This window comes from Chrysemys picta, chromosome 1, assembly GCF_011386835.1.
Source record: "Chrysemys picta bellii isolate R12L10 chromosome 1, ASM1138683v2, whole genome shotgun sequence".
In the NCBI taxonomy this organism is placed as follows: Eukaryota; Metazoa; Chordata; order Testudines; family Emydidae; genus Chrysemys; species Chrysemys picta.
In genome coordinates, this window is record NC_088791.1 from 178,189,744 (window position 1) to 178,214,006 (window position 24,263).

Consider the following 24,263-nt stretch of genomic DNA (forward strand, 5'->3'; position numbering starts at 1 on the left):
AGACTGCAAACAGCAACATTTATATAAAAGGTTCTGATCTGATTGTAATGGTGAATAAAAGTAGTAGATGGATACAGGGGTCAGCAGTACAGTAGAATAGCCAGCTTGGGATGTTTCATCAGCATTCTGTCTATTGAGCAGGAAATTGTGGTCTGAAAGAGACTGCTCTGGACCTTCTTCAGCTCGTTACGTGAATCCACTTATTTCTAAGACAGGAAGCCAACCGTAAAGTTCTCGTTGCAGACCAAGCTGTGGAGTTGTGTGATCACTGGCAATGGTGTCTATGTCAGCCAACAAGAATTAGGAGAATTTGGTGTGGGGGGGGGGGGGAATGGAACAAAGTCACCATCTGTTTTAAAAACCATATTTGGGGCTGCTTTTGATGAAATATTGCATTTTTGATAAACAATTTTTTGTGTGAAAAGTGTCTGATTTCTATAGAAAATTGTGACTGTACTGAAAAAGAACCAAAATCTGATGCAAAATGGCCAGAGACTCTTATGATGTACTGTGGTGGCACAAGAGGGGAGACCATAGGGCATCATGAAGATGATGTCCAGCCAGGGAGGTGAGCCCGTAGAGGAGAATGAGAGCTTGAGGCACCCAAACTACAGTTCCCCATTACGCATTGCAGTGGCATTTCCAAATCCAAGTTTTTGGCTTTCATCTGAAAGCTTTCTATTGATTTTTTGTTTAATTTAATCTAAATTTTCCATGGGGGAAAAAATTCTAACCAAATTTAACCATATTACATAGAAAACTATGTCTTTGCTACAGAATTTTATAATAGGGTTCAAAAACCAAATTAAATATTATTGAATCATATAGAGTTTAAGCATTATTTCCATAAAATCCTATTACATTTCTACAGAACTATTTTGGTTTCATCTGCAGGGTGGATATGTACACAGATTATTCTTTATACATTTAAATATTCACAATGTAAGCAACATATTCAACTGTGGAAGAAGATAGACTTACAGTTGTTCTGTTAATGACGCATTCTCCTTCAAAGATGATCAATGGTATTTGACAGATTCTTTCACACTTCGCATCTATTTTAAGATGCTTCCAGATTCTTTGCTTCCATAAAATCAGACACGCGTATAGGGCCTGATTTTCAAAACTGTAAGTACGGTGGCTATGATTGTGTGCACTAACGGCCAATGATGTCCAATCAATCAGTTTGTATGTGGAAAGAAGTACTGGCATGTGTAATTTGTAATTGTAGGTCCAATTGCAAACACATTTCTGTACACAATTATGCAGGCAATTTTGATAGGCCTTTAGTCCTCACCACCATAAGTTCTCATCTTAAATTAGAAATATGTGATCTATTTCCAATAATATTTATAAGCAAAATACAAAATTAGAGATGGACCTGAGTCACAAAATTCAGATCCAGATTTTGAAATTATTTACCTCAATTTGTGGTGGTAGAGGAGCAGGCAAGATATGGTGCTGGTTAGGACCCATTTCTAATTAAAACGATGGCTGTTACTCAGAGCAACTAAATAATGTGAAAGTCATTCTTACACTTCAATACAAACCTGTTTATATGGTATCAATAAACCTACCAATGTATGAACAGATTTCACTTCCAAATGATTTTCTTCAGATGGAGGCCAAATTAAAAGTGAGCTGTCAATAGCATTAGCTTCAAAAGGCAGGGCAGTTTTGTTTAACCATTTAGTACATTCTTCCTGAAAAACTACAAGTATGTTTATTGTTTATTAATCAGTCATGTCAAGATGATTCTGAAACAGGTATAAGCTAAAGTAGCTCTAATGCTTCATTATAAAGAAACCAAGAAGTGATTTGACCCTGATATCTATCTAAACTGACCCTTTTTTCCCCTCTCAGAGGACTCCCTGGTCTTCTACTGAACAGATATGTGACATTTTGTTACATGAATTCTGAATAAAGGAGCTTACGTGCCACTGACTAGGAGAAGATGCACAGCTGTAGATTTTAAGTTAGGCTGTCATCTCTCTTTTTGTGCATGATAATAGCTCAGAATGAGACAAACATTCCTCATTGATAACAATCATTGTGTTTCTTCCAGTTTTAACCAATATTCATGAAAAAGGGTAAGAATTTGTTAAATCAGAATAAACTCCAATTGCAGAATAAATGGTCATTTTCGCAGAGTCATATTTTTCTAAAAAAACGTATTGTAAAATGTCATTACAGGATATTCTCAGTATAATGGCTTGTACTGGTTACTGGGGCCCCAAGTAAGGGGCTTCACAGTCATGATGTAATCTGCTTAGCCGAGCTCTTAGTGACAGGCCTACTGAGAAAGATTTGGGAGTTACATCCCAGCTTCCTGAAATAATCTGGCCCAACTGACCTACATTGATTCAAATCTAAAAGGAGCCAGGCTCCTTTTAGAGGGGAAAACCCAAAGTTTGTGGAGTAGGAACCCAATTAATCTTTATATTACTTCCCCTTTGTGCCAACTAGGAAAGTGTGTGCCTCCAAAGTGAACAACACTGACACAAGACACTTGTGCAAAAGGCACCAAGCCAATGATTGTTTCTTAAGGAGGTGGACTCACACACTGGTACAGGAGACAGGTCAAGGCAGGTCAAGATTGGAATGAAAATGGAGGGCTATCATGGTGGACAACTGAGAAGCATCTGCACTCTGGCAATTCAAACCTTATAGGGGTTACTCAATAGGGATGTAAATTATGGCATCCTCAAGATTGTCTTTGCCTGTCCCAGTGGTGAACCAGCATCTTATGGCAGCCTTTGAATAGGTGAGGTGAAAGCTGCTTCCCTTCCATTTCTGCACCAGCTCCTGCACAGAGTTGAATATGCCTCTATAAGACAGAACAGGGAGCTATGGAGGCAGAAGAGCTGCTCTATTTATATTATTTTGTTTGGGGGATATATTGTTTGATTGTAGATTACAGAGTGTTAATCTGCATGAAGGGAATGTGTCCAGAGACTTCACTACTTCATGTTTAATTTTGGTTACACTAGGGAAAATAATCTGTAAATAAACCTGAAATGCCAAAGGTGGTTTCCACTGCTTAACTTGGGATTCCTGCTGAGCTTCTGACCAAGTCCCTGCCAAACTCAGCAATAACCTTAGCAGGAGGTGAAGGTAAGACAGTCTCTTTCCAAAATCAATATGCACACTTATAGTTAATATCTACATTTCCCAATCTCTATTTTGTAGATAGAGATTTGTTTTTCCAAAGGTTACTTTCAATATTATAAATCATCGGAAAAATAGAGTTGTCCGTGTCTGTACTGTTTGATATCTGGGGCAAGTATCCCCTTAGGTAAAGCTGACAACCCTTCATAATAGTCAGCTATTACATTATTAATCTCTTCACTCATAAAATGTGCTATTCTTTTTATTACCTCAGTCAGCATGTAACCCACCTTCCACCTCTAGCTATCTTTAATAGTGTTCCGATTTAGGTTGCACAACTTAGCCCGTCAAATTCCTTTTGTATGTTTTTTCCCCCTTCTCATTTGCTGACATGATTTGAAAACCCCACCTTAAAGTTTTGACAGTCTATTTTAGGATAAACATTTCTAGGTCCATGTCAGAATGAGCTGTGGTAATTGAAGTCTTTAAAGACAATCAGCACGTCTTAAGCTGATGGTCAGATATTGCTAATACAGTAGGGCTTTATTCTAAACCCTGCACACTACACAGAGATGACTCATTCCTCAGATAAAACATTCTAAAGAAAACCGATTTAAGCTAAAGGCTGATAAAAAGATATGTAGATAAAGAGACACGTTATTAAATAGTGCACTGGATGCTGCATGTAGGTAGCAATCTTCCATTGGCAAAGGAATAGATTCGATGACCCAAAATGCCATTTCTTACATCTATGATTCTATTTTATAACAAACTTCCCCTGCTTGAAAATGCCATATGGTAATAATGTGAGAACTATAAGGGACAATTTTTTGGCTAACTAGAATTTAATTTGTTTCTGTTAGTTAGCAGAAGGATTCACAAGAGTCCACTTAATCCCAAGCTCACCACATAGTATAGTTTAGAAAAGTTTACAAAGAGTACTTCTGTGGGAAAGAAAAGTTGGCAGAATCTGACTGCAATTACTCTGTGGTACTAATTAAACTTCGCCATAAAGGAAGTGGTGATATAATGGAACACTAAAATGAAAATCTGCTAATATAGTCTTGTGACCAAAGAACACAAAAAGAATAGTTGAAATGTTGTGGCCAGCATGGTGATGTAGGTCTAATATACTAGTTTGGGTTTATTGCTCTTCGTTTTTAGGTCTGCAGGGTATGGAGCCTCTAGAGGAGGAAACTTTTTAAGGAATGGTGTTGACACGCCAAAAGGGACAAGACTTATCTAGGTCTCATTATCTAGTAAGGTGGTGGCTGTGATGTGTGACTTTGAGGTTGATAGGCATGAAGGGGGGAGGAAATCATTTAATGATGACGGTGTGACACTCTGCCCCCATAGTCTTAATAGAGATATTGCTCAGCTATGGGTATGGCATGATTATGATATATTTTATGCATGTTAAGGCATGTGAGATAACATTGGAAAGGTTATGGTTTATTGAATATGATTATCCTATTTGTATGTATGTATCATTTCTGTACCTGAAGTTAGGAATATTGACTATGTATCAATTACAATTGTGTTTACACCTGGGAAGTGCCCACTAGACAGAATGCAATCAGTTTAGATGGCTAGCCAGCAACAAGTCAAAGGACCTTTAGGGAGAACAATAGGTCTTTGAAGATGCTAATCTCCTACCTTCCTGGAAAGCCTTCCTTTGGATGCTGCAAATCTAGTTTGAGTTGTCGCTGCAGGTCATGTGATCACATCACCTTATATTGGACTCCATGATAAAATTAGTACTTTTCCACTGACCGGGATGGGCGGGGGGGCGGGGGGAGAAGGCTGGAAGACAAAGGGTTCCCGCCCTATGTAAAACCTATTTAAGGCAGGAGAGTGACATAATCGTGGTTAGTTCTTCACTGAATCCCTGCCCAAGATGACTGCTATAAATACCTAAGACTGAACTGGGAAAGCAAGGATTGAACCCAGACTAGAGGGTGTCTGGCCTGTGAAAGAAATACCTGGAGTTTTTAGCTGCAAGCAAGAGCAGCTTGCCTTCAAGAACCTCTGTAATATGCCTAAAACAACATTTAGGGTGAGAATTTGCTAGTTATAACCAATTTAGTATATTAAGCTTTGCTGTGCATATCTTCCTCCACATTGAGGGAGGGGGCAAATTTCAATAAGCTTACACTGTATAGTTCTCTGTGCAGCACAAGATGGTGTGATTCTGGGTTTGCACTCCAGCAGGGGGGAGATGGAGGGGTGCACTTGAGTATCTGGGCAGTTCCTTAGCTGAGCTTTCCCATGCAGAGATCATCTCAGTATCTATATGAAACTGCAGCAGGGTGTGTCCCTACCTGTGTGTGCTGGTCAAGCGCAGTCTGAAGCCTGAAGGAGGGCTTGACTGGCTTGCCTCACCAGAAAAGTGTAAAGGGAACCTAGGCTGGTGGGTCAGGTGGGCTTATTGGTATCCCAGTTCCAAGTGGCACCCTGGGGGAAACTTGTCCCAAGGGGGTCCACCAGGCTTTGATGGAGACAAAGAAGAAACACTGATGGTGAAATTAAAATTGGTTTGCAAGTATAGCATTCAATTGAATATCATGTTATGCTTTTCTTTTATGTCAAGGCTAAAAAGGACAGTTAGGATAGGCTAATTTTTAAGTTGCTCAGAATGACAAGTGTTCTAATGGCAAAACTGCAATATTTGGTTCGCTCCTGAAGTGCATTCTAGATAATGAATAACAAATGTTTAATTTAACTTTAATAATCCTGAAGGAGCCTATCAGCACTTTTGACCATGATCTTGAAGTCGAGTTGTTCCCCATACAGTGTAATCAGCCAGGTATAAGTCTCACATGCTTCCAAGCCCAGTATTATCTTGTTTTACATATATTATATGAAGGTAACTTTCTTGGGAACAAAACCAATTGTAAATAAAGAAATTAGTCAATAAAATCTTAATAATGAACATCACGATGCAAAGAAGATGTGGATCTTTTCCTAAAATGCTAAAAATATATCCAATCAATCCTAATTTGCTACTTAAAATAAAGGAGAGTAGTAGAAAACTAAACGCAGTTTGTTTATTGTGTAAGATGGGGGCAGTTAAAGATCAATGTTTTAAGTGGAATATCCCTACTGGATGATAGTGTTATCACAAGGAAAGACATTGATATTTGATACTGCTCATCCACTATCCTAATCATTATTGTCAGAAAGTCTATTAAAGATCATAGGTCAAGAATCTAAAATGAAGTATGCTATAAAAAGAGAGCGAGCAAGGGACATAGATGGACATACATGCTTGAAATCCTAGTTTCATGCTAGAGTGTTTTACACCAAGAAAAGTATTAATGTTACTAAGGTGTCATTTGATAGAATAATTAAAAAGCTGTAACCTAGAATAAGCCAAATCTTTCTAGTTTTAAAATATGTAAAAGGTTGATGTTTTAATATTTAAAAAAAAACAATACTGAAATCAGCTACTCTATCCTGTATGAACCTATTGATATATATTTTGTTTAAAGATCATGCACAACAACTCAACACATTAATGAGAAGTAAAGTTACCTTTCCCCCCCTTGATTTGGAGGGGTTTTAAGTTTAAAAGAGAACCACACCCACGTCTCAACCCATCTAATAATTCACAAGGTAAGAAGGTGCTTAGTTATTCCCATGAATAAGATGTGAAATGGATATTTAATTACAAGTGGCATTTTTGAGCCTAGAGCTAGAGGGAGTCATCTTACTGATCAGAGATGTCACCTGACACTCTGTTGAAGGGACTGTAAGCCAAGTTGTCTGCTTAGAGAATGGCTTGACACTAACAAAGGGACAAACATAGCCCAGTTTTACATTGGCTTCTTCAAGCACACACCCATTTGCAATAATGCCCTTTCGTGCAGAAATTCAGCAGGGGATGAGGTTGCAGTGGCAAGAACCTCTTCTTAGAGGTGAGTCACAGGGAGCTAAAGCATCCAAAGTAGTGAGCAGTGTTGACCAGCATAGTTGCTGGAACTAGGTGTGTGTGTGTGTGTGGGGGGGGGGCTGCTGCTGCACCCCCTGACTTGAAGTGGTTTCCATTATATACAACAGTGGTTCCCAAACTTGTTCCGCTGCTTGTGCAAGGAAAGCCCCTGGCGGGCCGGGCCGGTTTGTTTACCTGCCGTGTCCGCAGGTTCGGCCGATTGCGTCTCCCAGTGACCGCGGTTCGCTGCTCCAGGCCAATGGGAGCTGCTGGAAGTGGCGGCCAGTATGTCCCTCGGCCCGTGACACTTCCAGCAGCTGCCATTGGCCTGGAGCAGCGAACCGTGGCCACTGGGAGCCGTGGTCGGCTGAACCTGCGGACACGGCAGGTAAACAAACCGGCTTGGCCTGCCAGGGGCTTTCCCTGCACAAGCAGCAGAACAAGTTGGGGAACCACTGATATACAGGATTTACAGTCTGGGTCAATGGCTCACTATAAAAATTGTTGAACAGGCAAGAGACCTGGACACACAGACTGGGGGACCATACTTTTCCAGCAAGTCCCCTCACTAATTGCTGCTGACAGAATACCTGGTTGTAAACTAAGCCTGCCGTAAGAGGGCAGCAGCAGAGACCCACCTTCCTTGTCCCAGAGTGAATCCCACTGATGCATAGAGAACCAGGCTGAACAAGGAGGCATAATTTACAATCCCCCTGTGCCAGTTTCAGTGAATCTGGAGCTAGATGTTAAACTTTTTTTAAATATATAACCTTAAAGGGGTACCTCTCCTCCCCCCGCAAAGCATTCTGGAGCAGGTTGGAAACTGGCCTAGAGTCAATTCAACTCTGCTTCCCCACTGAGAGTGTCACAAAGGATAAAATTCTTCAGCAAGATGGCTGCCTCTAGCACTAGACTCAGGAATGCCAACTGTAATTAAAAATGTTGAAAAAAACAATACATTTAATGATTTATTCAGGGTGACAAGTGATTTCTTAACTTGGGAACCCTTGGGAGCAAAACAGGTCTATGATTTTCCTTTCCCTGTGCTTACACCATCCACTATCCCTACACTTTTCCAAGTGTAATATTAAAGACACATTTGGTAATCTTTTGTTGAAGTCATAATAAAGTGTCAAACTAATTTACTCCTTGGGAATATTTTTCTAGTTTCTTGTATTAATTTCCCTTAAAGCTAATTTAGACGCTTGTAGTCTGTATATTATGCATCTGTCTATATCAATAATCGTGCAAGTGTTTGAACAAATTAAGACATTTTACAGCATTTAAACATCCCAGAGATGTTGCATTTTCAATGCAAGTGAAAAGACTTTACTTTAATTTATGAATGTTTTCTCATTAATCTATTAATTGTTTTGGCAGCTAATGCCTAAAAGCAACAGCTACCTGGCAAGGACAGGATATCTGTCAGACTATGCAGGGTGCCCACATTCAGTAGATAGATGAATAGGAGCACTGAAATACATTTAAGCCCAGATAAGGTGGCTCATCACTGGACTGGCTTGCCAAGCTAGTTTCATTATATCTTATAGCGTTCATTACAGCTTAGTGAATATTATCAAACCCTCCCATCAAAAACAAGCTTACTTTTCCAGACAGTGACACTCCACAATCCCCTGAGATGTCATTAGCAATACTAAAACTTGTTCACAGGTTCTTCACTGAGCTTAAAGAGAGACACTAATAATTAAAAATAGTTTAAATTTTCCAAGTGTTGATCTTTTGTGTGGGGGGGAAAGGGCTGATTTTTAAAGGAATGGTATTTGAAAAAACAAAACAGAACCACCCTTTTTATTTTTGACCAACCTTTCCCCCCTAAAAAACAACAACCCACAACATTTTTCACTTTTTTTAAAGCCAGCTCTGTTTATAAGAACAAAAAGCAAGATTTTCAAAAGTTACTTTAGGCATTTAGGAGTTTACTTCCCATTGACTTCCAATGGGACTTAGGCTCTTAAGTGCCTACAATCCAATGGAATTTGGCTCAGAAGTGCCTAAAACACTTTTGAAAATGAGATTTAGACTTTTAAATCAGTTAGGTGTTGCAATGCTGAGTGCAGCAATGCCTAAATATCTTTAGAAGTCTGGGCCTGAGCCATTTTTGCAGTAGATCAATACGTAGTAGTTATTATTGGGTCACATGTAGTGGACATGTCTTCCTGATTATAGTTTGTATAAGGCACATAGGGAACCAACTGTAAGTTGCACTAGGTGGTCTATGATTTTTTTGCAAGTCTTTTAAACATGATATCAAGTCTAGCTATAATCTCCAATTGCCTTTCAGAAGAAAATCTACAAATAAAAACTACAGACAGCCTTTTAAAACTTATCTTTGTATTTTCAAAGCAGTAGACAGTGATTCAGGCACGCAACTACCATTAGAGACAATGGACTGAATTTCTTTCTCAGCACAATTAGAAGAAAGCTAGGTATAATAGAATTAAGGAGGCTGAATCCGAACCTAGATTGCCCCTAAATAAGTGATTTTTTTATGAAGCAACAGAGGATCCTGTGGCACCTTTAAGACTAACAGAAGTATTGGGAGCATAGTCTTTCATGGGTAAGACTTGCATCTGAAGAAGTGAGGTTCTTACCCACGAAAGCTTATGCTCCCAATACTTCTGTTAGTCTTAAAGGTGCCACAGGACCCTCTGTTGCTTTTTACAGATTCAGACTAACATGACTACCCCTCTGATACTTGATTTTTTTTATATTACTTTAATTATGAAAACCTTTAGGGAACAGTTAGGATTTTATTATGAGTATTTAGAATACCTTATTTTACTGTTTATTAATATACAGAGGGTTAAGAGCAAAATTGTAAATCCTATGAAGGAGTAACTCTGCACTCCTACCCCCTTCCTTCCTATTGTGCTGTCTAGATCTGGGGAAAATTCAGAAAATAATATGTCTAGTTTTCTTGCTACTGAGGCCAGGATAAGCTGCCAAAACCTCAAAATCTTGGCTTGTATTAGTATTATGCTAATACTAGGAGCGAGATAGTTATTTTTGTCAGGAAGCTTACATTTTTTGGTACAGAGGAAGTATGTTTTCTGGAAGGCAAGGAATTATTCCGCTGTTATTTTTTCTGGTCAGACTACAGGTATTTCATTTTGAAGATAAATAGGAGCATAGTTCTCTCTCACACACACACGGCAGCATTTGTCTGCACAATAACATAAGTTTTCTCCCAATGTACAAATGCCCTAGAACAGTCGACTCCTGTTCTCATGTTTACACCATCAATATGTTTAATTGGACTTCACTTAACAACTGTATTAATGGATTTAAGTTACTTAACATATGCATGTCATTTGAGAGTTATTTCATTGTATGCTAAATGAAGCTTAGTTGTAAATCTCAGCTCTTTAATCCTGGAGCAACTCTTCCAGCTCCACAGGGGCATTATTATGCGCATGCATCAACCTGAGAGATCTGATCACAGAATTTGTCTCCCTTCCCCCTAAAAGGATTACAGCCCTTATCCTGCACAGTGGAAGTCCATGGGAGATGTATAAGAATCAGGCAAGGAGTGTACAATAAAACCTACTATATAGGCAAGTCCAGTATTGCCACATCTCTGGTACAGATTTGCAATAGTAAGCTGGGCTTTTAAATAGATGAACAGGCATAACAACAGCACCAGCAGGGAACGGACTGGTTGATATTTTTCATCTCTAATTTCTATGAACAAATACAAAATGAGGTATTAATCTCATTACAAAGTTCTCTGTTAAGTAATGATCATTTTACTAGATCGTTACAGAAAATATTCAGAAACATGGCAATATTGCCCACCAAAATGATGCAATCAGCTCTTTTCATTTGCCTGTTATGTTGAACAACACACTGTATGGAGCTATTTGTATTTAACTGTTCATTCAAGAAGGCTTCTCGACCACATTAAGTGCTTTGAGTGTCATTACAAAAATCACCCTCATTATACACCATGTAATAACCTCAGACCATATGAAGATCAAACCTAGTATTTTACAAAAAGAAATGAAACAAAAATATGGGAAAGCAGAAAAGCTTACTGTGTTTGATAGATATTTCTTCAGAAAAAAATGGATCAAATCATGTTCCTTAAAAAAATAAAAACTAGACAGAAATCATTGAGTTGCATCCTGTGAGAGGAAACTGGGTCAAAATTGATCGGGATAGTCAAGATTATTATTACATGCAGAGAATGTACAATGAAATGTGATTAGATTGAGTGTACCCATCAGTCCCTTTTGCAAGATAGAGCACAGAAAAGCACAGCCTTGATGAGAGGAATCAATAGCATTGAAAGCAAAATTGGAGGGCTGTCAAATCAACTTAATTCCTATTTTCTGAATGAGTGGAGCAGGATCACCTCATGCACATGCTAATAACCAAATTAGTTTGCTTTAGACTCCTATACGGAGTCAGTCCACTATGAAGCTTATACTATTGCATTTTAAAAACCATATATTTAAGTCTGTATTTGTAAGTAAAAATATTATATTTTCTCTGAAACCTGTAGATATTTGGTTATGTATACTACTACTTCATATCATTGTCTCGGCTTGCTGACTAGCAATCCTTGTTTTCTTAATGCTCACAAGATACGTTAATCACAGGGGCACAATTATATACAGCAAAGCCAAGAATATGTCTGAGACTCAGCTAGAAAACTATCCTCTAGAACTTAATAATAAAAATTCCCTTTGGGCCGATACTGCTCATGAAAGCTCTCCGTGAGAATGGGGTGAATACTGACAAATTTGCAAACATTTCAGCAATTCTTAAAATAGTTCCATTTTGACTGTACTTGCACCTCTTTGATTAGCTGTGAGAATTTTCTGGAAAGCAATGCTTCATTTGTGTAACAATGAAGTTGGAAACTGATTTTCATTTCTGTCACCCACATTTGCTTAGGGAAGGAGAAAATAGAAGGAACCTTGGGTTCACACTTCAGGAATTGTTCAGAAAACAGCCACGATGTTATCAGTTCTCTTCCCTTTATGGTTTGGTCAGAAAATTTTGTATTATCAGAATAAGATGTTTGATAAATTGCTGGGTCTCAATACCTAGTACTTGTGCTGACCACAAAAGTGAGGCTGGATGTCGTGGTGATGGAGGTGTCCCCTGCCATACTGACTAGATCTGTGCAGAAATCACATTTTGTGGTAAGTTCTGCAATTTTGAAATTTTTAATTGTAAATTGAAATGAACACAAAGATTTTTGAAATTTTCCATGAACTGAAACAAGAAAATAATGATTCTAGTCAAAACTTCGTTTTGATTTTGACTTTAAATTTAGGAGAATATAGACTCCAACAAAATGTCATTTAGAAATGAAGCATTCTGTTTGGAAAATATTTAAATGTTCCATTTTGATGTATTGAAATGCTTTATTTCCCAAAACAAAACTTTCAAAATCAATTTCCCATGGGACATTTTGGTTCTGTGTTTTCAAACAGAAAAATGGTCTGTTTGAAAGTTTTTGCTCAGCTCTAATGCTGATGGAATTGATAACTGCAGTCAGAAAAGTTACAGGCAAAGAGAGGATGGCAACCATGACCCACCAAAATTATCCAGTCAAAGGAAGATCGAACATTTTGCATATGGACAGCTTCTTTCATTTTTAAGATGGTTCTGGTCTGTTTTGATACTGTAATCTCATCAGAAGCCATGAAAACCCATAGTCAGCAGTTTTTAGTTCCAACAAACTCACTTTACAAAGTTTATGTGAGGCTTCTTTCAATAAGAATTTTGTGTAACATGTTTCTAGGTTAAAGCTACCTTCCTTCTCCACAATTTAAGATTTCAACACAAAGTAGGTTTCAGCAAGACAGTCCCACATACTTGAAAAGGGTCTTCTCTAGGAGGAAGATTCACTTGCTCTCATAATACAAAGGCTCCACTTGCACAGTAACCTGCTCCCTCTCAACCCCACCACAGTGTTGTACTAGCCCTCTTGAATCCGGCTGTACGTTCCAGACTTTAATCTTTTGAGTTTGCCTAGTTAAGTCTCTGAACTTTGCCTCTCAGAAAATAGATGATTCATTTCCTTGTCTCCACGGTCAGCAGGATGCACAGTCAAATACTGATTACATTATCTTCTGCTGTGTTAGAGGCTGCAGGAGAAAAGCTGAGGTGAGAGGCAAAATTCATATTCTAGAGAGCAGTCTCACTTTTCCAAGAGGAAGAAGTGAAAGACTTAGCGGAGATTTTCAAAGCCACCTAGGAGATTTGTACATCAAATTGTCATTCATTTTAAATGGGAATGCGGTATTCAAATGCCCTATGTGATGAGCCTTCCAAAGCTCCCTTTTTTAAGGAATCTCAGTCCTGCAGAATTGCCTTGTACTTTGTAGGCAAAACTGATAGTTAGAAGTTTCTTAGGAAAGTTTTTTAAACCTTTTGTTCTGATCTTTTCCAAAGTGCATCACAAAGAGTTTTTTTTTTTTCAAGTCACAATTAGAGCCGGTTAAAAAGCATATGCTTATACAACATCCAGAGCCTGCTCAAGGACTTCCATGGACTTCAATGGATTTTGGGTAAGGCTTTTATTATATGATACTGGCTCTTACATAATGCTTTTTCAGATATACGTGAAAGGAGATAACGCACCTTTTAAAAGGAGTTATCCCCATTTTACAGATGGGGACACTAAGATTTGAGTTATGCAATTTACCCATTGTCAACCAGCAAACTGATGGCAGAGCTGGGAGTAGAATTCAGTTGTCTTGCTTCTGAGTCCAGTACTTATCCATGAAACCTCACCATCTCCCTAGTGACTTCTATAGTGCAATGTGCCTTATTTTTTGGCTTCTTAAAGCGTGCATGAACCAGTTATTTATAAACCTATTCAATAAATCAAAAATATTTATATTGGATAATAAGTGGTAATCAATGAATTGTATAAGTATCCAGCGTTGGTATTTACATTTCAACACTAGTCACCCAAGAACAGTAGATGGAACGAATATGGGCCAACTCGAATATACACATATTCAAACAAGTCATGCAGACAATTCTCTCTGTATGCATATTATATATATATATAACACACACACACACACACACACACACACACACACACACAGAATTTTGCAAGAATGTTTTTGCCATTTAATTTCCCATTATTTAGCTAACCCCCATTTCAGTGACACGATTTTTGCATCAATTCACTACTCATCCATTTTTGCACAGAAATGAGTCATTTAAAAAAAATAAATATCTTAGCAAAGCTATCTATAAAATTGGGTGCATTTTAGAGTTCTTAACCAGAAGAGTAAATTTCATTTTTTAAAATTGTTTTGCATATTGTTGTAAATATTTTGAACAATTTTAATTACAAACGCATCTGGTCTCTGACCAAGCTTTGCTCCATCATTAAGTTTTATTATAAGTAACATTTTATAGTGGCATTATAGTGGTAAAGTTAAAATGATTTTTTGAGTTGTCATTGCAAGAGATTGCTAATAGCAATACATGATGATACACTAATATACTTCAATGGCACATTTCAGTATATGTGCTACACATGCTTATAGACTACAAACCAAGCCATCAAAATCTACAAAATGCACCATGTTTTTCATATGTATTCTAAAACATACTTCAGTACCATGGCCATGAAGGAATTTAATCGTTCCAAGTTGCAGTGGGGGAGGTCCAGGTTGGATATTAGGAAACACTATTTCACTAGGAGGGTGGTGAAGCACTGGAATGCGTTACCTAGGGAGGTGGTGGAGTCCCCTTCCTTGGAGATTTTTAAGGCCCTGCTTGACAAAGCCCTGGCTGGGATAATTTAGTTGGGAATTGGTCCTGCTTTGAGCAGGGGGTTGGACTAGATGACCTCTTGAGGTCCCTTCTAACCCTGATATTACATTATCAGTAGGCCCATAGGATCATAGATCGTCTGTCAAAGCACAGTATTTTTCATCCATTCAGGTCTCTTTGTTTTAGTACATACTACACTGATTCAGAGTTAACCTGACTTTGGTACATCATAAAGCCGCCTTGAAGTATGAGAGCATTGACAGAAATGAAGAGAACTGAAATCAAAGCAAACAGAGGAAATTAAAGATATGGCCTTTGCTTTTCTAATTTTTTTCCTTCTTCAGCAAAAGTAAAAAAAAAAAATAGTTTAAAAGATTGTGACAAACCACACCAATAAAATAAAATATAATTAACACGTAACTCCATATTGTGGTTTTACTTTGTTGTTTTGTTTATTGAAGAACCTAGAGAAATCTCATCCACCAGGGGAATTTGACTGCCTAGGCACAAAAAGGCAAGATAACTATTTACTGCTGCTTAAAACCTCTTATAACTCCAGCTGAAATGGACAGATATGTCCTAATATCCATGGATTTTAATGGCAGGTTAACTAAGGAACGGCATAGCAGGTGCACTGCAAGGTCACTTGACCAAGATTTAAAGGTTTCAGAGTAACAGCCGTGTTAGTCTGTATCCGCAAAAAGAAGAACAGGAGTACTTGTGGCACCTTAGAGACTAACAAATTTATTAGAGCATAAGCTTTCGTGGACTACAGCCCACTTGAAGTGGGCTGTAGTCCACGAAAGCTTATGCTCTAATAAATTTGTTAGTCTCTAAGGTGCCACAAGTACTCCTGTTCTTCTTTTTGCAAGATTTAAAGGTTTGTTTCCTTCCCTTTGTCTATTTTAACACATGCAGAGCTTACAGGCATTCTGATATTTCCCTACTTTCTTTGATCCATAAGGGAGGTAGGAGATGATGACATTCAAATGCAGCAGTCCCTAAACTATGCATCCCTCTGTGGATTATCTTGGATATAATGCTATTTGTCCTTGCTTCCCAGTATCCTGACTCTCCATCAATTCTTCTGCTAATACCTTATTTAACATGGAACAATGTAGAGCCAAGGGAAGAGGCGAATGTATCTATAAATAAAATGAATGGAAGCGAGGTGGCAGCATACAATGCAGCAGGAGGAGGAAATACTCTCATTGTGCCATGATTTAGAAGCAAAGTGGACGCAATACAGGAACTGGGCTTAGACAAAAGCAGAGATGCAATCCCTTAATATACTGCTCCATGTTACTATGTAACACCCTACCTAGCATTCTATGTGTGCCTGTTTCCTCATGCCCCATCCTCAGCAGCACCCGTGACAGTCTGGATGCTCTTGCCTCTCCTATCTTATTCACCTCCTTACCTTTCATACGGGCAGTGCCGGCGCTAAGCATAAGCAGACTAAGGGCCCTGAACAGCTCAAGGGTCCTCCCATTCGCTTTTTTATCATGTATGGGGGGCGGGGGGCAAAATATTCCTGCTTAGGGCCCCCAATGGGCTAGCACCTCCTCTTCATACTGGCACCACTGGAAATATCCCCCAGTTCCCTTCCCCTGCGTGGCCACCAGCACCAGGTATATGGAATACAGCTCAAAAGTCCCCAGTACTCTAGATGCCCCAACCGGGGAGGTAGGAACAACAAGGTTTCTTCATTCTGCCACCTTTACTTCAACCAAATGCATGGGGGATCCATTCAAGCACACCAGGTTCCAGTGGGTGACCATCTCCATCACCAAGTGCCTTCCTCATGTGGCTTCTAGAACTGAGACGATGATGGGAGGGACTCCTTCACAGTCTGCAGAGTGGACATTTCTCTGGATCTCAGAACATGAATTTCCCTCAGAACCTAGATTCCTCCAGCTGCAGTTCTCAACTTTATTGATCTTTACATGTATATAACTTACTCTGCTTCACTGTGCCTCCTGCTCTCATTATCCTGACCTCCTTTCTCTTCTACCCACTCCATCCCTCCTTTCTCTCCCCTCTCATTTTTCCATTGGACCCAAACCTTGTAATCCTTCCCCTTTCCCCACACATAAATGACCTGATATAGGCTGAGGTTTGAAGAAGAGTTAAATAATAGAAATAGTTAAAGATTATTCGATCTAAATATTAGAACATGCATGTGAGCCAGAGTTATCCACAATGTTACACAAAGTGAAGCGGCGGTCAAATGTAACAATATTAGCCTAGCCAACTGTGTGTGTGTATATATATATATATAAAATAAAATCTTATTACTTATTACTGTCACCATCCTCCTTCCTTCCTCTTGTCACCATTACTACCCTCCTCTTTCCTTCCTTTTGTGTGTTATACCCCTTATTGCACCTGGGCTTAAAAAAGATTGTATCTTCCTATGTATTTATACATCCCTTAGCACATCCTGACTAGGACCTGTGCCTCAGATAATAAATAAGAATACAGTAATGTTATGATCCTATTTAAATAGGCTTTTCTCAAGCCCTCAAATATCGAGCAAAACCAAGCAAGGACTTTTCTGAGCTCTATACTATGTAGATGCTCTTTATAAAAATAAAATTAAATAATAACCATGTCAAGCAGAGCTACTCTCTGCATATGCTTCACTTGTATTCTCACCTGAACTATTTAAAAAATGCACTTTTTAAATGGTGGACATTCCAAAATGGTTTTTTTGTACAAGTTTAAGTGAAGGCATTAATTAGGATTTGGCCCACATGGGAGTTGTGTGTGGCCCCCAAGGACAGATAGACAAATGCAAAGGCTTTTCTCTGATACTAAGTGTGAACTCTTGGCTTATTTGGACTCTTGATATAACAAGCACTGAACTAGCTAATTAGCCTGGCGCAGTTTCAGACAGTTGGATTATAGGCAGTGATAAAGCGCAGCAGAAGGCACCTCTTGGCATGCTTCCCTATAACTCATCCATTTCAGTGAGGAATTCCAATGGAAGACATGTTTTAGCACGTTTTGAAACTGTAGGGCTGCTTCAGGATAAAGAGCAGTTATTTCACTTATCACAGCAACATTCCGCTATGTGCCCATGCAGTAAGCACAGATTAATACATCTAATATAAATAAGTCACAGCAATGATGCAAGCTACTGTAAGTTATTCTTGGCTGAGTAGTGGGTATTTTTGTTTTTATTGGAAAGTTTCACACCCCATAAAGTTGAAGCAGTGCACACAGAGATGGATGTGCTGAAGAGATCACTCCGAGTATTCTCTCACTACTGTTTTTAAAGCCTGTGTGATTAAATTACCCCCTTGTCCTTCCCTCTACTGACCTTGTTACCAAGATGCCTTACAGCAGCTATATTTGGTTTAGGTAAAGCACTTGCGGTTCGTATGGGTATGTTTAAAATTACTTGGGAATATAGATTACAAACTAACAGTCTGCACTATTAAACTGGCGCAGGTAGCTGAACAGAATGCAGACAAGGCTTTGCGGTAAGGAGGATTACAATACTTCTGTAATATCCACACTACCAGCAAGTGTCACTACAGTATAAGTTTCAATAATGAACAGTCAGAAAATGGTGTGGTTATTATAGGACAGAATTAAAAGTAGCATCTTTAATCTTTGCTTTCATGACTTCATTTGCTTTCAGTGAAGTAGCATAATTTTATGGTCACATCCAGTGACAAAAATTGGTGATGCAATTGTAATTAACAATGGTTTGAGTACAGATACAGCAACCTCGAGTTAAGAAGCAGTTATAGTGAACAATAATCTCACTGTATTTCTGCATGTTTTTCAACTAATCTTTTTAATCACTTAACACTGATATCGAGTGAATGTGTTTGCAAATACCACACCAGCACAATTTGGGAATATTCTATTCAGTTATGTTATTTGACAGAGTATACTTTAGCATTGTTCTGGAGCATATATTCATTCTCTCTAATAACACCTGAACAGATTGCCCCCCCCTCCCCCTTTTCAAAAATGACAGAATATGAGCTGATGTGGTTGTGGATTTCATGCAAATGATGACAAGAACACAAAGACATGTAGTACCAGAGCTAGGAGCATAGCATAATCTCTATGAGAAGGTACCTGAGAAGTATCATGTGGGTTTAATTTTTAATCCTAGAACACAATTGGCCCAAGCCTGCATCATTTCTCATCCACATTACATTCTTTTTGATGTGAATGGATTCATGGGGCTCCGTTTTCTATTCTCATTACAGTCTTTGTCACTAAGAATGAGGTATCCAAATTTTAATGCCTCATATATTTTGTCAGCTGTAGTGGTGTGCTCTACTACTTTGACCTTTTTGATTGGCTTGCCATTTCAGTTCTTCCTATTTACAGCCTCATTAACCTGTGGGGGAGAGGTGGAATGGCTAACCAATCAACATATAGTATACTGAAAAGGTCAGCATAGTCCAGTATATTTACAGTCTTTCACAAGATATTTGAAGGTTAAAAATTTGGATTTCCTATTCGAGTGACAGAGATTGGAACACTAGCAAAGATGAAGTAACATTAATCCATTCTTAAGGTAGATATGGCAATGCTAGGAAGTAAGGAAATATCCTAACTTCATTTTACTGAAGTACTGGATTTGTCATCTTGTAGACCTTTGCCAAAGACATACTTCGACCCTTATTGTATGACCTTACTCGGATATGCAAGATCTACAGTAGTTAAATCCCCGATTTTAAAACAATCTTGAAGTTAAACAGGCAATTAAATATTTTAGGGTTAAACTGTGAGAAAGCAAAAACAGTTCAATCAGTTCTGAGTCTACAGGGGACTTTTTACACAGAAAATATCAAGACTTGCCAAAATTCTTATCTGCACACTTCATAAGCATCTTTGCTAATAGAAAAGAAAATATTTGTGATATGTAGTTAGTGCCACTTATTAGATAAACATGTAACTGGTTCATAAAACAAACTTCTATGTGGACCACAAAGCGATATGACAAAATGTAGACTAAACAGCAAGTTTGCTGTTAGGGAGCATTGTGCTGTAGGAGATGCTTTCTTTCAGATAAGTAGCACAACTGGGCTAATGACCCCTTATGGTCATTAACAGTGTTGTGAGATGTTAATCCTGAGGACCTGGCCAAATTCCAATTTTTGTAATTACATTCTTTTTGCAGTACCTAATCTCCCCCTACAGTTTCAGCTGAACATGGCATTCTTTGTCTCCTGTGTAAACTGTTGCATAGTATGCTAGGTGTTGTTAAACAGCTCTGCATTCAAACATAGAGGTAATAGTATTTCAGTGATGGAAGGAAGTGGGAATCATGTTACATATGTCAGTTTGTATGTCAGTTATATTTATGACATTCTTTGGGAAGGCTCTATATAAACAGATACACCTCTAACCAGGGCCGGTGCTTCCATTTAGGCGACCTAGGCGGTTGCCTAGGGCACCAGGATTTGGGGGGGGGGCGGCATTTTGCAGCTGTCGGCGGCAATTCGGCGGCGGGGGGGTCCTTCCGCGCTCCGGGTCTTCGACGGCAATTCTGCAGCGGGTCCTTCACTTGCTCCGGGACCCGCCACCGAAGTGCCCCGAAGACCGGGAGCGCGGAAGGACCCCTGCCTAGGGTGCCAAAAACTCTGGCGCTGCTCCTGCCTCTAAAAAGCAAGGTGTTGGTTTCTCCTTTCATAGTGAAACCCTACAGACCTCCACCCCCACATGGTACACTCTTGCCAGACACTCAACTCATACAATGAACACTACTTTTCTTTCTAAAACTCTGTAGTTGCGTGGAGGTCTCCTGGGTGCACCCTCGAGGTCAGGCATAGGCACCACAGGTGAACTTTGGCCTTGGTTTTGCCTCACCCAGGATATATACAAGTTCAAGCAGTTCAAATTAAGCAGTAATACTGCACGTTCATTCAATGACCTTTCTGAAGGGACTTAAAATGCTGTGTGAACTGCTCTTCCCTTGGAAGAATGACCTTGTGGTCCTAATTCAGGTCTGAACAATTTCATAAACTCCTGTAAATAGATGAAAAGGAAGGCATGAAGCAGAGGTTCTAAAACTGGGGGTCGGGACCCCTCAGGGGTCGTGAAGTTATTACATGGGGGGGTCGTGAGCTGTCAGCCTCCACCCCAGACCGCACTTTGCCTCTAGCATTTATAATGGTATTAAATACATTGTAAAGTGTTTTTAATTTATAAGGGGGGTCACACTCAGAGGCTTGCTATGTGCTATATGAAAGGGGTCACCAGAACAAAAGTTTGAGAACCACTGTCATAAAGGTTTCTTTGCCTCAGAGAAAACAAGCCATTGCTGCAGATGCTATTTCTCATTAACTTGTTGCTTGCAAATATCACTTGAAGTCCGTATAATATCGCATGTACAAAGACAGAATAACACAAAGAAACCCGATCAATCCTTTTGGATTGAAGATATAAATTAGAAGAACAGATATGAGAAGGTTACTCACCCTGTGCAGTAAACTGAGGTTCTTCAAGAAGAGTGTCCCTTATGGGTGCTCCACGATAGGTGTGGCAGCGCCCCCTGTGCCTAGGATTGAAGATCATCAGCCGCAATGCCCATCTGACCACATATGCACACCTCCCCCATCTCACGCCATGAGCGGGATGTATATATAGTGCTGTGCAGTCCGACCGCCTCTCCTTACCCCCAGTTCCTTCTCTGCCGCAGAGCTTATGTTTCAGCTCCAAACCGGAGGGGAGGTGGGTGGGATGCATAGCAATGCACATCTCGAAGAATGTCAGTTACTGCACAGAGTGAGTAACCATTTCTTCATTGAGTGATGTCTCTGTGGGTGCTCCACTGTAGGTGACTGGAAAGCAGTGCCCCTAATAGGAAGGCTGGGGCTTTGGAGCAGTACTGCAGATTCTAGGACAGTATGTACTAGGAAAGTATCTACTGTGCCATTGTGAGTAATGGTATAGTGACAGGAAAAAGTGTCCACTGATGCCCATGTGGCCACTTGCAAATGTCAGCAAATCAGGATATTATTGAGAACAGCAATGGAGGTGGAGATTGAGCGGGTGGAATGTGCTCTAATTCCAGAAGGAGGTTGTTAATTGTGTAGTTGGTAGGACAGATGTATACATTGCAAGATCCACTTGGAAAAGCATTGCTTAGAGATGGCTGTGCCCTTGGATCTTTCGGCTGCTGAAAGGAATAAGTGTGGTGATTTTTTTGAAAAAGACTTAGTTCTGTCCAGGTAGAAAGTTAATGCTCATCTGACATCCAGGGTGTGTGGTGCTGCTTCCTGTTGGTTGTTGTGAGGCTCCGGAAAGAAGCAAGGAAGGTGGATACGTTGATTGAGATGGAAAGAGGATGGTACCTTGGGTAAAAATTTGGAATGTGGACATAATGTAACTTTGTCTTTATGAAAAGATGTGTACAGGAGATATAACATATGGGCTCCATTTTTGCCGACACATCAGGCAGAAGTAAAAGTGACAAGAAATGCTGTTTTCATAGATAAGTGAACATAGGAGCATGTTACCATTAGAACAGAGGTTAGAACAGAGGGCTAGTAAGAGAGTGTAGGACGAGGCCGGCGTCCCAGGATGGGGTGGTTCCCATATGTGAGGGGAAAGATTTTGGAGACTTCAGGAAACGTTTCATGAGTGGGTGTGTGAAGACAGAGTAGCCATCTATGTGGCAGTGAAAGGTTGTGATGGCTCCCAAATGCACTCAGATGGAGTTAGTGGATAATCCCGATAATTTAAGGTGTAAAATATAGTCCAGGATAAGTGGTAATGGAGCATTCATTGCGTCAATCTGATTGGAGGGGCACCAGCATTGGAATCTAGTCCATTTGTGGTGATAAATGTGTCTAGTTGTGTTGCATCTGCTATTCAGGAGTACATAACTGCTTCCAAACAGGCTATTTCCAAATCCTGGAACCATGGAGGAGCTAGGCTTTCAGGTGGAGCAGCTGGTGGTGGGTGGTGGAGCAGGATAGATAGGAAAGGGATGGAGTATCCATTCCTGATGACCTCTAGGACCCACTGGTCTGGGGTAATTAGCCTGTATGATGGGAAAAGTGGGGCTAATTGGTTGCCAAATTGCTGAGATGTTAAAGATAGTTGGTGTAGCTGTAACAGGGGAAGGCATTTCAGGGCCTCGACCACACCTTCAAAATTGTTGTTTGGCTTAAGGTGCGTGAGAGGTTGCTCCTTGAGGAGTCACCTGTGTGTGTTTGGTAGGGTGCTTCTGGTGCTGAGTGTCATAGTGCTGCCAGGGAGTGTATTGCAGTGGTCAAGATCACATGGGAAGAGGGTATTTCCCGGGTTGCCTCTTCGGCGCTGGTGTGTAGATGCCAAGAGAGTGGAGAGTAGCTTGGGAGTCTTTAAGGGAGTGTAATGATTCATCTACATGAATGATTTGGGGCCCTCAAAGGGTAGATCCTCCACCGTGCTTTGTACTTCCTTAGGAAGGCCGGAGAGGTGCAACCATGATGCCCGTCTCATGACTATGTCAGTTGTTATTGAAAAGGCAGTGGTATTCATTGGCTAAAGAGACTTGCAAAACTATATAGGCCAAGAGGTGTCCCTCAGATGAGAGTGCCTGGAGTTGTTCTTTTTTGCCTTCATGAAGGTCTTGGCAGAGTTCCAGTATTTTAGAATAGTTGAGTTGGTTATACTTGGCCATGAGAACCTCATAATTAGATATGCAAAATTGGAGCATAGAGGATGAATAAGCCTTGCATCCCAATAAATCCAATTGTTTCCAGTTTCTGTCATGATGGGTGGATTGAGGTTGGTATTGGCATCCTTTTTCTTGCACTGCATTAACTACTAAGGAATTTGGTTTGGGATTGGAGAAAAGAAATTTGCGGGGACACAAGAAAAAAGTATGAAACTACACTAAAATTGACAGGTAAGGCATTATCTAAAGGGTCAAAAAGGAGAAGTGGGCTCTGCTGAAGATTCCGTCCCAGATCAAAGGCGGTAGATAAGGAACTGGGGGGCAGTTGGACCACATGGCGCTATATATACATACCACTCAGGGCACGAGATGGGGGAGGTGCATGTGTGATCCAACGGACACTGCTGATGAAGATCTCTGATCCCAGGTGCAGGGGACATTGCTGCACTTACAGTGGAGCACCCACAGGGACATCACTTGAAGAAGTACTGGAAGTTTAAATCATTCTGCCATAGTTCTCCTTTGGATTCCCCTGAGTTTCCAAACACTAATCTGTTGTATGTAATAGGAATAAAATTTGACCTGAAACTGTTTTGAGCCCAGTATTTTGTTGTCAACTTTTTCTCACAAGTTTTTGAGAGGGTGATGGGTGGGAAGGGAACACCTTTAAAATTAGCTATATTTTATTGCAAGCTAGGGTAAAGAAATGTTCTCCACCAAAAATAACTGGTCTGAAACTGATGATCCGGGATTGTTCTAAATTTCAGTGAGCTATTTTGAATTGTCCAGGCATTCCTTCTGAAAATATCT

General features: G+C 39.8%; 1 protein-coding gene and 1 long non-coding RNA gene across 28 annotated transcripts in view; one reads left to right on the forward strand and one right to left on the reverse strand.

The window, feature by feature from the left end:
• The window catches only part of ROBO2 (roundabout guidance receptor 2), a 1,484,585-nt gene that overhangs the window by 891,833 nt on the left and 568,489 nt on the right, over positions 1–24,263 (reverse strand). The window lies entirely within an intron of this gene.
• The window catches only part of LOC122174223 (uncharacterized), a 49,049-nt gene continuing 37,685 nt past the window's right edge, over positions 12,900–24,263 (forward strand). The window contains exons 1-2 of one of the 2 annotated variants that reach the window (XR_010594369.1): positions 12,900–13,180; positions 13,499–13,584. This is a non-coding gene — a long non-coding RNA (uncharacterized LOC122174223). Of the gene's footprint in view, positions 13,585–24,263 lie in introns of both variants that reach the window. The other variant, XR_006175744.2, reaches the window with a different exon arrangement.